This window comes from Anser brachyrhynchus (genome assembly GCF_964034855.1).
Source record: "Anser brachyrhynchus genome assembly, chromosome: 20".
Taxonomy (NCBI): domain Eukaryota; kingdom Metazoa; phylum Chordata; class Aves; order Anseriformes; family Anatidae; genus Anser; species Anser brachyrhynchus.
In genome coordinates, this window is record NC_137713.1 from 1,318,083 (window position 1) to 1,332,585 (window position 14,503).

General features: G+C 40.4%; 1 protein-coding gene across 11 annotated transcripts in view; it reads left to right on the forward strand.

Annotated features, from left to right (window-relative positions):
• Positions 1–14,503, forward strand: part of LYRM9 (LYR motif containing 9) — a 36,041-nt gene that overhangs the window by 14,555 nt on the left and 6,983 nt on the right. The gene's annotated exons all lie outside the window — the stretch shown is intronic.

Here is a 14,503-nt window from a genome sequence, read left to right on the forward strand (position 1 = left end):
TAATGACGTGTGTTATTTCTATGAGAGTATTCCTACAGATTTTTGGGAAAAAATAGGGGTATGAAGAGCTCTTTGCATGTGTTTTTTGATACAAGAATAATAAGTGTTCTACATGCCAGAAAATTGTCTTTAAAACAAAGTTGGAACAAATTACATAGCCAACATCTGCACCTGGCTTAGTTATTAAGAGAATATTTGGCATAGATGCTGAACTATTTTCTGCCAAGAGAGCTTGCCGATACAGTTGTTCAGGGATGAAGATGAGATGATGGCTTTTCCTTTTTGGTTCACTAAAACCATTTCCTTGATCAGTTAAAGTCAGTATCTTGTTAGCAAGGAAAATATTTGATTTTTAAATATCAGAGTTTACTTAATGGTTAATCAGACTATTTATAACCAGCCACACTGAGGTTATTCTAGCATATCACTTCGGTTCCAATGGCAGACACATTGCATATGGGTTGCCATTTTGATGGCTTTGAATGGTAATATGACCCATAAAAACTGAAGCATAATATGCAAACTGATTTTTCTGGCCTACTCTGTTCTTGATGCCATCTGCTTTAGGATGGAAATGAGCCTGTTCAAAATGTGGTCTGCCAGTTTTAAGCAGAGTGGTTGTGCCAGTCACAGATGGATTTAAAAGAATAGCCTCATGTAAACAAGAAAAGAAAGGAAGATTCTCCTGAGAGCAGGAAGCTCCACTTTAAAGTATGTCTGTTAAATCCTGTGGCCTGTGGAACATCCATCAGACCTTTCCGTGAATTCTTCATAAGGATTAAGTAAACTCAAGTGATTTTCTAAAATCAAGAATAACCCTCAGTTTCTGAATGCTGCTATCCTACCACCACTGCCTTCTATTGCTGTTACCTGTAATGGAGGAAACTGCAGGAAGCTGACAGTAGCTGATCCTGGCAAGTATATGCAGTGCATCCACGCAGCAAAATCAATTACGGTATATTATTTTGTAAGTTTTGAAGAAATGTGTTTTTAATCTGCTATATGAATCCTGCTGAAGTTGTTGCATTCAGAACCCTGGACCACTATTTCTGAGTTCCTGTCTTTGGCAATTAACAAAAATCTGCTGTAGGTGAAGGTGAGTGTCTGTCTGCTGCTGATGCATCTCAACTCAAAACTAAGGTGTTTCAGTTCCTAATTTTCACTGTAGTCAATGAGATCTCAGTCTTCTACTCAATTTGAGAGCCTGAGCTTTGTAGTTTCAGATTCGATGACCTTGTCTTATGTGTAACCACAAGTGTGTCTTGGTACTATTTATAATTCAGAGAAATACATCAAATGATTTTCACTGGTGAGGAATATAGACTATATAAGCCTCTCTTTTTTTTCCCCTCTTTAAATAGATTACATTGTTTGAGCTACAGTTTGCTTTTGCAGTAGGAAAGAATGTAAAAGGAGGCACTCATCAATGAATTTCATGTTCTTGACACTTGAACATCCCTCTCAAGTCCTCTTTAAGTCTTTTATTTGCAGGCTAAGTAAACACCAATTTCAGTGATGTTTCATCTACTCCCTTTAATTACTGCTGTTGAGAGAAAGTTTCTGCCGATGCAAATGTGCTATTTTGTCATGTCACATCAAACTGCATCAGCCTTATATTTAGGAACAGAAAGAGGGGGAGGCAGAGACAGGATGTGGCTACAAATGGAACCGAAGGGTTTTCTTAAATACAGGCTGAAAATAGACAATTGAGGCAGTGATGCTTTTTCAAGCATAAATCCATGAAAGGGAAAATCAAGTCTGTGACGACAGAAAGAAAAAGCAGGCTAGGGGTGTGGGAAGAGGGAGCTCTAGATAGAGGCATGGGCTGGTGTCAGGAAAAAGCTGATGAACTCATGCAAGCACCCTTTGCATTGACGGATGGATGTGAAGTGGCTTTAGAATGTTAGACCGCATACAGCTGCTCTTCTTCCTTCTGTGCTGGCTAAAAAAGTTCTGGCTGTGCTTCTTTCCAGCTTGTTGCGGGGCATGCTACCTGCCCGTTCCTTTGTAATCCTCCCTCCTTCAGTTCTCAGAGCTGGACTGGTTGATTGCTTCTCAATTTCACTTATTTTGATTGGAGAGGGGAGAAAAAAATAACGCCTGGTCTTCACTAACTCGGCTGTCTCAGCTGAAGCCAGTCACTTGCAGGAACAGGCCTACATAAACACGGCTGGATTCTCATTACCCGATTATTTTATCGATCTGTTATTACATGCTGCTTTGATCTCCTCCAGGGATTATTCATTAGATTTCTTTTCTCAAAGCATTATCACATTCCCAAGCCTAAAACCAGCATGGTACACAATGGCTCAGCTTTATTCAATTCTTTGTGCCTGTTTACGTGATAGCTGGATTTACTAATATTAGAAGTATTTCTTCTGGCTCTTGAGTCCACCCACAGAATTCCAAATGTTTTCTGTGGCAGCTCAATATGAAGAAATTGAATGGTTTATTCATCACTATTTTTGTATGCATCTTTTAGGGCTTGTATCTTACTAGATTGTTATTTTATATATATGTATATTTATATTTTTATATATAAATATATATATTTCCAGTGGGGTAACTGAACCAAGCAAATAGTAGCAAAGATAAAGGAAAAAATTTGCTTAATTAACCAGAAGGAAATGGAAGGAAAAACTGAGAGGAGGCAAATAAAATTTGTGAATAATAATATATTGCATTTCAGTTAAACCACAGTGCAATTATATTAAATCATTATTTTTAAAGTGCATCTCAGAAGCAACTGGTGATTTTGGAGGTAATATTTTTGTCCCCAAGGATAGTCGAAATGCAGTAGAAGTTGAGAAATCTGTATACTTACAATGTTAACAGATGTGAAACAAGCAGGATTTCAAACTGAAGCAAGGCAAGCTGAGATACAACACTCTTCATAGTTAAATATTTTCAGTCCTCCCAGTCTGTAAAAATATCAAATATATTGATGCTGTAATCCAAACTCTTAATTTTTAAATTCTTTACAGCAGGAAAATAACCACCCATGGTGCTCAATCCATACACGCAGAGAAGCCTGATGGAAGCAAGGCAATGAGAGGTTTGCCTCAGGCAGTTTATGTACAAGGCTGGGGACATGTGGGTGGCATACTCTAGGCACTCAAGGTGGACAGGCTCAGGAATGGGAAAAGGCACATACTACTGATCACTTGTAGTCTGAGACGTAAGAGGTTTATATCTTCGACTTGGTTGCAATATTAGGTGTTCTGTCTCGTGAATTTTGTATTGGTAAATGCACCCTCGGTCCGTGGCATTTGACCAGACTGTAAATGGAAGTGGAACAGCAGCTTGGGTGCGCATCCTCCAGTAATGGAGGGAGGAGGTGAGAAAGTCCTGTAGAGATTCTGGTAATGCTTAAAGCAGTAATTTGCATATTATTTCTTATTTTTCTTTTTCTATTTTTTTCCCAACACCTAAGACAATCACACCTAATTATTTTCTTCTCATGACTTTAACTCTTGAGAAAATTAAAAAAGCCACAGTAAGCTGTATATTTTCACAACAAAAAAATGCAGTTCTATTGTACTTTTTCAAAGCAAATCACAAATATTAAATGGGGAAGCAGAAAGATAGCTGTTTGTTTTATAGTTGGTATGTTTATTTTGAACTGAATAAGTCTGGAAAGTACTGGATAAAACTGCAGATCAAATGAAAAGACTCCATAAGCTTTCTCCAGATTGTTCATCAAAAAGCACCCAATTGACAACACTGCAACAAGAAAATGTTTTTAATTAATGTCTTCAGTTAAAGGCAAAGCATTGTGGCTCTGTTAAATATATTATTAAATCTGTATTGTTTAGATAATAGGATGGGGAAAGACACTTGCACTGAGTGCTGTGTCAAATTCGTCAGGGCGTGTTTTAATTCTAGTTCACTTGCTGGATTTCACAGCTATTTGTCTGGGTATTGGGGTAATTTGGAGGGTTGAGTAAAGCTAGATGACTGTAATGAACTCATTTTGTCTTTGACTCATTCTGGCAAAAAAAAGCGCTATTTACGGGGTATTTTGTATTGTTAAGACTTCTGTTCCTCCTGTCTCTCAAACTTTCTCTGGGCCACTGTCTTTGTGCCATCACCAATAATTACATCAAATTAATTCAGCATAATTGAGTTAATTATTAGCACTGAAGGTTAGCAACATGACTTCAATTGAACTGAAGCTTTTATCCCCTTTTCCTGAGGTTTCACAAAATGTAAACAAATCTGAATCATGGCTGAAACCTAAGGCAGCTCCCTCTCCACGAGGTGCTTTTGTCAGTCTGAAGAGCTGGCCTGCCATGTGCTGTCTGCTGCGACGGCAGAAGCATACTCTGGCATTCTGTATCAACACCCAAATACTTCAGAAAAAAGGAAGTATATGAATCACCTCAGAACCATTCAGTCAAAATCCAGACAGATCAATCACTAACAGAAATCCAGATACATAGAGGATATTGAAACTGGTTTAGCCAGCAAGCATCAAAAGAATTAGGACATAGGTTCCAAAGATTCAGGGGATCGTTTTCTGCGTTAGGGATGCTAGGGATGAATCACTTCAGAGGCATAGTCAATAGCATGATTCCCTGTATAAGGTACTAGTGTGAGAATCAGAGGATACGATTCCTGTTCGCAGCACAAGCCGCTCCATTTCCTGGAGCACAGTTGTTTTTTTCAGATGTCTTTCCTCATACAGATCCAAGAGGCTAGGGTTGGCTGTTTACACATCCATGGTCTAGGCGTAATGCAACGGGATATTTGAATTCTCAGCATTTGCTGTTCTCAACATTTGCTTTCTGATCTCATCTAAACAAAGTGCAGGACTTTGCCATGACGATGGATGGCAAACAGCCTTCTTCCACATGGGGTGGGCAGATGCTCTTCTAGCACCGCGAGAGCTACGCTGCCAATGGGGCCTGAGCCTGTACTGCAGATTTCTTCAAGTCAATGTTGCTGTGCCAGCCTGTTGACATCATTGCAGGTCTGATCAGTGGACTTAGGAAGCCTATTCAGAATGAACAAAACTGTCTCCTTCCAGCATGCAGTGTTTGCTTCCCTTTTGGAAGCCCATCTTAAACCAGAGTAGGAGAGAAGCAGCAAGGACTGAGCTAATGTAGACAACAACACATTTAATCCTGTGCTGAAGTAATGTTTAGGCCTGCATTTCAAATGTATTACACTAGCTAACATCTGCCACCACTATGTCAGCTGCGGATTTTCATTTCTTCTCTAATAGGGTCAAATCATGAAGCACAAGAATCAATTGTCAGATAGCCTGTTCTGCAGCCAGGTACTGATCTCCTGAATGATGGAGTCCTTCAACATTGTTATCACAAAAGAATGCCTCATAATTTTTGAAAATAAAAATATCTTATGTACAGAGGTGAATCAGCCCCTGGAGGAATAGGGAACCCATGAGTCTTTCATCCGAAGCATGGAGAATGTGCAAGTCTCGCATGGCATCTGGCTTTGTGAGGAGCTCTCCTGTGGAATCCCGCTGCAGCCTTGTCCCAGAATGAAAAGCCACTTGCTGAGCTGGGATCCCTTTCTTTGCAACAAGCTTATTGCAAGCCATAATTTTCCTTGTTTTTCTTACAAAGCAGGTGGTCTTTCAACTAGGCCTTGGAAAGTGACAGTAAAATTTCTAGGAAAGCTTGAGATATGGCTTTAGGACCTCACGAATATTCCTAAGATATGGCGGGCATTGGGCCACGTGATTAACTGTTGGTATGGTAACAATCCCTGATTAGTGAACTGTGCAAATTAAAATCCCCCTTAAGAGGCTAAACACTCTCAGACTTAAATGTTCTGTAACACTGCTGCTTATAAGCATTTCACCCATGAACAGGCCTGTATTTTGCTCAAGGTGCAGTGGGTCAAGTTCATCTGTAGTACGACTCTGCCACTGGCAGCGTTTACACCAGGGAAGGTTTGGGCCCAGGTAATCGCTTGGATTGAGGGCAAAGGACTGGAAGATGCTGAATTGCAGCAGGTGTGGCTTTGGGATAATGAGATGGCAAGTTGGTCTTGATGCTGCTGTGAAGGATAATATAAATTGGGAAGGACGATTACAGGGCAAACTGCAGATACCAGGGCATTGTCCAAGCACTGTTGTGATTAGTTTGGGATTGTGTGTGCGGTTAGGATGAGAAAGGTGGTGCTGTGATAAATCAGTAAAATAAGAAGTTACTCTGCAAAGCCCTGCTGTACTGTAGATTTTATTCCCTTGTAGGCTGGGTGTGATATTTGCACTGAAGGAATGCTGAGAGGCCTACTTCGGGCATTCTTGGTTTAAAGTAAAAAGCTTATATTAATATTTGGTCTATAGTGAGGGTCACGGTGACTTTTTTGCTTTTTCTTAAAACCTGACTCTGACAAAGTGATGGCCCTGTCATCATTTTGTCCTTCTATTGAACTTGTGTACTGTTGTTTTCCCAGTTAGAGTCCTTTCTGCACTAAGTTGTAGCAGCTTGTTTGAATTACATGTTTTTACTCTTTTGCTAAAAAAAAATAAAATAAAAAAAGATAAAGCAGGATTGCTTGGGCAAAATTAGCCTATCTTAAAACAAAATTAAAATTAATTTTGTGCTGGGTTCAGTCCTTAATTGCATCGGGAAGCATGACAAAAGCGTATGGAAAATTTACTGATTCTTGAGGACCTTCTATAAGGTACTTCATCCATACTTACATGACCCATACTTTGTAAAACCAGTGCTTCAGTTAAAGACAACATGCATTCATGTGCACCCTTCAAAAGAACTTTCATACCTTATGCTGCTAACTGGGTATCCTTTTATTGTGTTTAATTGGAGGCTTCAAAAATCTGAAGATTCAAAAAGCATTAGAAGGGAGGAATGAACAGGCAGTTTTGTTTTAAAGCTGATGGTAGCAAGATCCAATTCAATTCATATTCAGGCATGATCTTGCCTATAAATACTTAAAAATTTGGGCAGTAAGAACAAAATGCATGTTGACAGCACTTCACTGAGCAGTTTACAGCTGGGAGGATAAAGTTCTTACAAGACTGCCTTTCAGAATTTTCTTTGCGCTTGGAAAAGTCACTGTTGGGAGAAAAAAGTAGAGAAGTTTGAATTGCACCTAAGCCAGAGAGATTCCTATCTGTTCCTCCATTGCTGCCCTAACTTGGCATTTGGTAAGCATGCTACAAAGAATATTTCTTCAATTAGTCTAAGCACACTCATTAATTATCCCCAACTGGGTAATCTGGCCTAAGGAAGCGTGTTTCCTCCCTGGTGTTGGATTGGAAAAGTCTCTGCCCAGTAGTGTTCAATAGCGTTAAGCCTAATGCTGATGCTGTCAAACTGCCCGAGGCATGTCCAACCGCTGGCGATTCCTTGTCAAAAACCAGGTCCTCGGGATGTGTTGTTTAGCCAGCTGGTAATCTTCCTGTATTGTCTGCTGATATTCTGTAATGCCACCTTTACAGCGCTGTCCTGAGCCCCCAGAACGTGCTGCCGGTGCACTCTCCTTTGACATTGCTTGATGTGCGACGCAGAGAAGCAAAGCACAGAGCAGAGGAGAACAGGAATAGAAGTGAACAGAACAAAAATGTCTAGCTATCATCAGTCATGCAATAAGACATTACAGATCATATTTAGAAAGGACAGAATTCACAATAATGACAGGCCACAGCTCGTCAGAAACAATCACATCAAACCAGCAGATCTTAATAAAAGCTCAGCATGCTGGAGAGACGTGTTTATTACAATGGGATTTCAGCATTGTACATGCTCACCCATACAAGAGAGTATATCTACAGGGCAGGCTGCTGCCCAGAGCTGCAAGACATTCAATAACGCTGTGAGTGAATGTGATTTGGTAGGGACGGACGTTTGCAGGTTTGCCTAGGGCAGCAGGACCCATAGAGCTGGCCTTGAACACAGTGCAGTAGTCCCTCTCCTGTGACCTTCTAGGGAATAAAGAAAACACATTACAGTGTAATAACCAGAGAAGAAGGCAGTTACTTCACTGAAGCAGGACAGCTCTGCCACTCTGCTGCAGGAAGTTGTAAATGTATTTTAATAAGGAAGCTGTGAAATGTGGAAGGGAAGACTAAAGTAGCCACGTACAAAGACCAAAAAAAGAGTAAGGATCCTAGCGAGTAGCAGCAGTCTACTCGGGTGTCGTCCTGGACTAATGTCAGATCCTGAGCCAAGATGTTTTGTGGTTAAAGAGGTTTCAAGAGGCTTCCAATTTAATTCTTATTTTGGCAGCTTGATTATTACTTCCCTGCACAGAAAATTTTTCCCATTGCATTTTGCACAAACACCACTTCTGGAATCAGTATTCGTACTGCTATAAGCGGGCCCAGCAATGGCATGATGAGTCAGGTTACAGAGCTGGGCTATGAATCTATAATATTAGGTTCACTATTTCTTTTCAGTTTCTTTTTTCTTTTACAGTCTATTATTGGGCACTTAAATTTATATTTTCAAGGAGGACAAATAAGTTTGACAGCTTAGATAATTGTAGAAGATGTTCCAAGTTCAACACTGAATTCTCAAGATACCTAAAATCACTAAAAAATACTTTTTGGAAAAAAGAAAACAAAACAAGCTACTTCTGTGCTGCTTTGTCAGTATTCATGCAGCTGTAAATATTCTGAAGCGTTTTCCTAATTAAAACTAAACTAATACTGCTGAATAGATGCTTTGCATTAGTTTTTCCTTTTTTTTTTTTTTTAACAAGGTTTGATTACTCAATCCTATTTTGCAAAATCCACTGTGTACATCTCAGCAATTTTTGATTGAGTTCAACCAAAGCCTACTAACACCTGGGGAGACAGTGTGGTTTCCTTGAACACGCAGTGGGATCAACTCGTAACAGAATCTGCAGCGAGAGCATCAACACTGGTACCAGCTTTTGGACCACAGGCACCTTCAGTAACTTAGAGCCAACCGAGAGAAATAGAATCAAATGGGTCTCTATTTCCAATTTTTGTTCCCTCCAACTTCTGTTTTGTGTGCTTGGTTTTGAGAGATGGCAGCGGTCAATGGCGATGCTTTCCCCAGCACAGATCATGAAAGACGGGTCGGTGGTCAGAATGCGGGGCTGTCTGGGGGAACCCAGCGCCGTTCTGGTAAACGCTGCTTCATGGTTGGGGTTCCGCAGCGTAGGACCCTCTCTGCCCTGTGGATCTGCGTGTTCCGGACTAGCTTTATGTCAACTAAGTGGCCAAATTAAGTGGGTGTCTCAGTTCCTCGTTGTTAAAAGTAGACATAAAACAATACTGCTGTGCTACTTTTCAAGGGTACTGTAAAATCAGTACGTTAAAGACCATGAGGTTTGACTAGGGCAGAGAGTCGTACATTCCCAAGTTACAATGCTAAAGCCACAATACTCTGAAGGAGTAAGGAAACACATACCCAGCCTGTGTATGTGGGGTGGAGCACGGTGGGAACAACCTTGAAACAGCAGCAGCTCAGGTAGTTCTTGAAGCCCTTTAACTCATATTTGAAGTCTCTGAAGCCCAGTTTTGGTGGCTGTTTAACTAGTCTGGAGAGATTGAGATTGCAATTGTTGGGCCATAGAGATTTGCTTGAAAAACAGTCACAGTAGCAGGAAAAAAAATCTGAGAGCAGTGGCACAGTGTCATATCGGTATCGTGGGTTCAGGTATACACAGGGTCAATTGACAGGCGTGCTAATGCAGAGTGCAAGATTAATTGGCTTTGGTCAGCTTTTGCTTCACTATCTGAATATCATTATCAGGAATGTAAATGATTATGCTATGCAGCGAAATGCCACAATAGTCTCAGTGTCTCCTTTTATACTTGTCTCTTTTTAAACAGGGCTTTATCTAAATGCAAATGTGATTTCAGCCTTCTGATTAGGGCATTATACAGTCATCCATTCCAGAAAAGCACAATTAGTGGATTATTTTGTTTCTGACTCAACAGTCAGTTTGTTTGTTATACTATGCATGAAATTTAAGTTATCAGAAGGAGATTTACAGTATTAGTCACAATTACAGCCAGATTTTCTGAGGTTGAGGTTTTTATTTTTCATGGCAGATAAAAATTGTAACATTTGTGGAGTGTTTTTGGAACAAAAGCATTAATGCAGACTCTTACTATGCCTTATTGTCCTTTTTGTGCAAAGTGAGGGGCAAATTAACTATGCAAATTCCGTGATGTCATGGGGTGTACAAGTACAGAATTTAGTTGTACCTCTTCTCAGGATTTATTCAGCGTTGAATTGTGCTAAGATACTATAGCACTGTACAAGAACCTAATGGTGGGTCAACTCATAAGATTATTTCTGATTAAACAGCAGTTTTAGTAAAGTTGCCATCAGTTTTTCCATGTCCTGTGGTAGATTTCCAGTGAAGTGAGATAAGAAAGATAATGGTCCAGTTCCCCAAGGCGGTTGTCTTCCAGCTGTGATAACATGGCAATACTTAGTTGATGTGGAGTTGGCTGAGGCAGGAACGTGCAAAATCCTAGTTGGTGGGACAGAGTGCTTCAAAAGCAGTTAAAGCTGTGTATGCCATTTGGAAGAGAAGGAGAACTGTATTGCACAGTAGAGCTAGGATGTTGGAGGCAGCTCAGAAAGGTTAAAAGGGGGAAAATAAGAAACCAAGGAAAGAGAAAGACCTGGCCACATGACGTTTCAATATGTCAGATCATAAGAAGAATTTGATTTGATTTCGTGGAAGCTGGATGCACATGTAGAGAGGAAAAGAAAGAGTATTAGGTTCTAATATAGTATCAAATGTATTACTGCTTTAGGGTTTTATACAGCTTTTCCAGCCAGTAGGCTCTGAAATCATGTTAGATGTTGTACGTGGAGCTCACAGTTGAGCATTATAGTACATAAAAAATTCTAATTATCTTTTTACAGTTGCAGACTGAGGCACTGAATACACTGAAGTGTATTCTAGAAATTACGACAATGTTGCAAGATTGTGGTGGTCCTAAAGTGAGCAAAGGTTCCGAGAATGCCAAGAAGATGACTAACATACAGGAGAACTTAATCCAGACTCAAAAATTAGCCAAATGGTGGTTTTTTTTGAATGTACACAATCAACAGTGGCTGTCACAACTTAGGTAACTGAGGTGACGATAGGAAGAATGCCTTTCAGTACTCTTTGAAACATAACTTCTGGTACCCCAGCAAGGTAGCAGTGGCTCAGTGCCGCTGGTGAGGTGCGGCGGGTCCCTGGGAGGTGCCGTGGCTGCAGGGAGCAGGTGGAGCCTGCTGGAATTATGGCGCCCTTCACAGTCTGCTCAGGGTCGTACAAACACGGGGACGCTGCGTGCTCAGAAAAATACAGGTTTTTGGTGGTAAACTTCCCCGTGAAGATAACTCATGTCACAAACTTGTAAAATTTGTGAAGCTATGGATGTATGGCAGAATTCAGGATTGGTTTTTCTTTCAGTGTAGGGCCTTTCTGTAGTAAAGGTTTGATAACTAGAACTGGTGAAAATTTCAAATCCATTACAAAGTCCAGTATTTGGGGGAAAGTAGAAATTTTTCTGAAATTCATCATTATAAATGTTTTGGTCACATGATTTGAATTTAACAGTTCATTGTGTTCCTATGAAAAATATTGCACTGGAAAAATCATAATTATCTAAAGTGAAACACATTTGCAATTCCATCGATCAGCTTAATCATTCCGTATTCGTATGTTTATGAGACTTTGGTTTCCTGCTCTCTCCCGTAGATTAGTTTCTTTATGCTGAAGCAGGCTGTCCTCTACATTCCCAACACATAAAGAATCTTTGCTTTTGCGACAGGAAATCTATAGCACCACTTAGGTTTAATTAGAGCACAGTGACAGATAGGACTTCAAAGCCTAGAAACAACTCAACCAATTGGCCTTACTCCCAAAGCATGTTTTGAGATGTGCCTTGAACTGGGATTCAGTGGGAATATGGGAAATACAGGGTTAGGAGCTGAAGGTCAGTGGAACCGTCCCAGTTCTTACCAGCTAAGGATCAAACCAAATAAACCTGTGTGTAAAGTTAAGCTCGCGTTCAGATGAACAAAAACCTTTTTCTATTAAAGCCTGAATGTCAGTGTTACAGAACATCCACAACTGCCTCTGAAGGAAGGAGGAAAGGGAGAACAGTGCCTGGAGCCAAAGATGTGCTGTATGAAGCTGGTCTAGTCCTTTAATCTCTGCCACTCGCTGTCCTGTAGACAAGCAGGCCCTGTCTCAGAGTGGTGTTCTGGTATGTCCGCTAGACATGGGGAGACACTCCGGGTACGGTAAGAGAACATACTCAGAAATACACTTCAAAAATGTCTGGCTGTAACACCTCTAAATAGTCATCCTTAAGCTCCAGTAACTCCAAGGTCTTGCTTACCCTGCATAATTTCACATGGCTAAAAAAACCTTAAGACTGCCAAAGAAAGTCAGTGTGTATGCTGCTGGACTTCTTGACTTCTTGTTATGAAAGAGAAGTGAAGCTAGATTTTGGTCCAAAACGTAAAATCCTTATCTTCTCAGTTCTTCTGAAACAGAAACATTGACATCTTCTTTAAATTGAATGGTGTTGTGACAGAATCCCTTAAAATCACAGTACGTGTCAGGAATGTTGCTCGGTCTAAATATATTGTTCTCAGTTTTGTCACCTGCAGTACAAAATGTAAAGGGAAAACTGAAGCGAGGGGATTCAGCATGATGCTTGTGCAGTAAATGTTTATTACAATATATGATGTGAATTAGTAGCCCCAAAATACTTTAAGTAAAAAGATAACAAACACCAGGTGAACTATTTAAATTATATTATTTAAATAGTTGGGGGGAAAGAGCCAGGTGTTGGGGGAAACTAAATTTCCTGAACAGGAAAGGAAAGCAAAGGCATTTGCATAATAAAGCAAGCTTTGTCCAAGATGGTTTTCCTGAAGTTTCATTTGCATTTTCACTGATACCTGGCAGGGGAACACAGTGATATCACTGAATTGAGTGCTAGGAAGAAACTGAAGGAGGGTACCAGAATCTTCTTTGAAGGTCCGTTCATATTAGAAGGGTCCCAGATTTGTTAAGAAAACAACTTCAGAGGAAAAGTCAAGAAAGGAAGCCAGTGCTGAGAGTGATACCGAGGGTGGAGCGAAAGGTGTATGCTGGCAGCATGCCGTCAGCTCTGACTGCTGGGAGCCAGGCCCCAGGACTGACTGACCCCCCTCTGGCAGCTGGGAAAATGATTCTCAGGGATATGCACAGGCTGCTCTGTGTTCACTTTAACTTCTCGTTTTTCGTAAATACAAACTCTTTGCTAAAAAGCTTGATGTGATTACATATCAAATCAGTGGTCTCAGGGTAAACTGATTAGAACTGACTATATCTATTGCCAGTGGAGCTGCAGGTCTGCACACACCAGCAGCTTACTCTCAAATTGCTTAGCTCCCGGAGCCTGCCTGCTTAAGCTCATTGCAAAAAGTTTAATTTGGGATGCAAAGCAAATGAGGACTTCAACACTTGGAAAGTAAATAAATCAGCTGGAGTATTATACAATGAGGTAGGTGCTCAGTATGCCCAAACAAAACTGAGGCCCTACTCTGGATTAAGTTCTTTTCCTATATTTCTGTTTTCATAATAGATCATGGACATGGAATCATTCTACGTAATTTAAGCTTGTAACTGTAGGCTCTGTATCATAACTCTTGGTTTGCTACTCCTGCATTCAGCGAGAGAAAGGTAGGGAGGGATTCAGTCTGTGTTTTATCTGAGCCACATTTTGGAGTTTATCTTTCTTCTGGTTGGAGGGGTGATACAGGGATCCCTTTACTGACCTTGGGGTATAATCACCTTATTTTACTCAAATGACAAAGTGAAATGAATTCAAACCAAAAACTGCATGGAACTGATGTCTGGCATAGGTTTCATTGCAAAGAGAAAGTGATGTTTTAGAGAAAAGATTGGAAGAGAATGAGATGAACATTCCTAAGCCTGGGGGAGTTCTGATCTGTATTTTAAGCTGAACTTTTTAGGGCAAAGCCAGAATTAGCAAATCTCATGTGCTTGGAAAATGGGCTGGCAAGTGGGGTAGTCAGACTGAAACCATTTTGAAAAGCCAGCTCTTGGTCTCTATTTCTGAAGTTTTGTAAAATCTTTCTGCCCTATATGTGTGTTGTTTTTGTTTTTCCTGGACAGTAGAAATCCTGTAGTGTGTGAGGATGAATGACTTTTGTTACACAAATACGAGAGAACAGAAGTGGAATCAAGCAAGCAGAATGAAAAGATTGCAGTGGCAGTATAGAGCCAACTTATTGTCCTCATGGTGGAAGAATAGTTTTCTAATTGTTCACGAAACCTAATGGAAGCCATATTTTGGCTGTAAATAATTCTCAGGAGGGACCATTGTGAAGTCTTACCTCATCGCTCTTACTTTACTGATAGAACATATCAAATATTCAAAAGCAGGCACGCCCTAGGAAGCTCAAAGCGCACTAAACCACTTGTCAGTTTTGGATACTAGAGAAAGATGGGACTGTCCAGAGATTTTTCTGGCGCATCACTGACCTGTTGGAAGCCAGTGCAG